We start from the raw sequence: 3,251 nt of genomic DNA on the forward strand, positions 1-3,251 counted from the left end.
TGCTTCCTAGTACAGGCCTCTGGTCTCCAGCCTGATCCTGTGGTGACTGTGCAGACCTTCAGGGTTGAGCCTGTGTGTGAAGCCTCCATGTCTTCTTCGTCTTTGCACCAGCATCCACATCTGAAACATCCTCTACTGTCATGGCTGCAACTTTATGTTCCATCAGGATCATCTGAAAGATCTCACACACCAATACACACTAAGCCATTCACATCCATTTTATTTACATCACATATCCTCTGTCCTCAGACCCTCGACTCAGATGAGGATCATCTCCCATTAATGAACGTTTAATCTGATCAAGTTTATTTATCAGTATTAATGGATTCCCTTGTTTCATTTGTTTGTTTGTTACTGTGCTTCGGCTCCAGACAAACTGACCCTGGTGTGATAAGTGAAGTTGGTTGTATTGTGTTCCTTCAGTCTTCACTACATCTTCTACATGAGTGTGGACAGACAGCTGTAACCTCACAGGTTGGCGGAAGGATACGGCTGTGAGGCGGTGACTCTGCTTTACTGCTTCCTGTTGTCTCAGCACCTGTCCTCCACCTGCTCCCTCTGTTCCGCTCCTCTTCATCATCAGAGTGGTCACCGTCCCAACAGGGAACCATCACCCTCCAAATATAACCACAACATATGCTGTTGTTGTGTCTGAGCTCTGCCTCATGAGCTGGACACCACAAATGTTGAATCTTCAGTTGTCTATTAATTTATTGGCTATCATTAATTAAGAAAATACTACTATTAAAAATATGAATATTAAATAATAACTTTAAAATGTTGTTAAAATGTTAAATGTTATTAAAGTCCTCAGGGGCACCAGCCTAAACTAAAAGGCAAAATAGCCAATATTATACAAACAAAATGTCTAATCTAGTATATACAAGTGTGTGTATGTGCGTGTGTATGGAGGTGTGTCTGTGGGGGACACAGACAAAGGCAAGATGGCCGACTCAAAGTGGTCACTGACAAAGAAACTAAGCCTACTCAAAATGGCCACTGAGACCACCTAGTGTGTGTGGGAGGGAAGGTGTGAGTTTCTTCTTTAGTGTAGCTCATCTAATCTAAAGGTTAGAGGGAAAAGGTTAGAGGGAAAAATTTAGCTACATGCAGGTTGTAGAACTGAGACGTACTACAGGTATGTGTGTGAACATACAAGTACCCGATTAACTGTGTGACTGACCACAACCTAAGCAAACATTGCAACAACAAGATATTAATCAACAGGTACATTATCAAAGTTAAGACTTCTGCTGCTTAGCTGTGCTATGCTATGTTATGCTGTTCTTGGAAATGTTAGGCCCAGTCAGTTAATGTTACCCAGTCCTTGGAACAAAACAAAGAGGTCCTTTCCAGTGTTGTTGTAAAGTCCAGTGAGTTGGGAGGCTTCCTGGTGGGGTAAAGTCCTGTCTGGCTTTGTCCTCACAGAGTTAGCCGTTCCTTGCTAACTCTGCTGTGGCTCCCGTTGCTTGGAAAATCAGCTGGCTGACCTTGTGTTGTAGCTGCCGATTCTAAGGAGAACTTGGTTCACTTAAGTTTGCAGGCTGCTGTGAGCAGGCCGGTAAGAGAGCTGGTTTCTCAGGTAGCAGGGCTGACCTGCACTGGGGCCTTGGTGCTCCTTGAAGAGCTGAGAAGAGAAAAGAGAGAAGGAGAAGGTTTTGTTTGGTGACACCTTGGGGAGTCATATGTCACACACTAACCAACACTGACTGGTAAGTGAGGTCCCTGGGGGAGGGTCGTCCCCAGGTGTGAACAGTGAGGAACTGGGGAAATGAGTTCCTTTGTCTGTGGAGCAAAGAAACATTTGGTCTCTTGAATGAGTCCCAACACACACACACACACGCACACACACACACACACACACACACACACAAACACACACGTCTGAATGTCTGCAGGAGACTGTCAGGACGGATCAGGCTGCAGAGAGACTGAAGAGAGGACAGGAGGTCTGATGATGTGGACGAAAGGCAGAACACAGGACTGACTGCTGTTGTATTTCTATAAACATGTATGTAGTGAATATGTACAGTTTGTATTACACTGTGCTGGAGTTACTTTAGTTTCATTTTGTGTTCTCATGTCTGATTCATGTCTGTAACATCATCACTGTGAGACATAACAGTCCATGCAGTCTCTTTGTTGTGATGGAATCTGGTTTACATCAAATAAATCAATCAATAAGAGATCATTAAAGACAGTGGGGATCTGTACTGTAATGCTGCCTGTTGTTATAGTGACACAGTTTTCCTGTTGGAGGACAGATGTCAGAGTTCTGGTCCCAGAGCTGATCCTGAGATCTGGATCTGGTCTGTAGTTTAACTGTTGTAAAGAGAGCTGATGGTTTTCATACTGTCCCTGATTAAAACCATCAGAGGGTGTTTCCTGTGGTCTGATGTCGAGGTGATGATACTAATTTCTGTGCTACAAACTGAACATGAGTGGTTTGAGAAATGTGGCTCTGATGAAAGAAACTATCCAGGTGCATTGTGGGAAATCTAGGATAGGCTATGTGCTTCTGACCTCTGATTTAATCTGTCTCTCACACTGAACAAGATTCACTGAACCACTGCAGAACTGATGTCAAGGGGTTTGTATTGGCCTCACCAGAGTGGAGACTCTTCTTCAACATTATCATCATCATCATCATCATCATCATCATCATCATCATCATCATCAGGAGGCGTATGATTGGTCCAGATTCATCCTGCAGCAGGACAGGGAGTCCGAACAGCCAGAGTCATAAAGAACTATCTTCAGAGACCAGGAGAACCAGGAGTCCTGCAGCAGATGGTCTGGCCCCACAGAGTCCTGATCTCAGCATCATGGAGTCCGTCTGGATCACATGAAGAGACTGAAGAACTGAGGCAGGTTCTCTAAGAAGCTGGATCAAGCTACCTGACAAGAACCTGAAGAACTGTGAACAGGTGTACTGAGGAGAATTCGAGCCAGTTTAAAGGTAAAGGGGAGTCACAGCAAATACTGGTCTGATTCAGGTTTTTAATAAAAAACTATTCATGGTTTGAAAACTTCCTCAATTTACTTTTAGAGCCTAAAACCTTCACACAGGAGCGCTCGCGCCCGCGCACGCACGCACGCACGCACACACGCACGCAAACACACACACACACACACACACACACACACTGTACAAGACTCAAGGTGGTCCAGATCATGATTCTGTGTCAGAGGTTGGGGGTGAAATTCCCGCTCAATGATGCCTTGCAGTGACCCCCCCCCCCCCCCCCCCC

This window comes from Seriola lalandi, unplaced genomic scaffold, assembly GCF_002814215.2.
Source record: "Seriola lalandi dorsalis isolate HSWRI2012SDOR001 ecotype SW California unplaced genomic scaffold, Sedor1 jcf7180002054575, whole genome shotgun sequence".
In the NCBI taxonomy this organism is placed as follows: domain Eukaryota; kingdom Metazoa; phylum Chordata; class Actinopteri; order Carangiformes; family Carangidae; genus Seriola; species Seriola lalandi.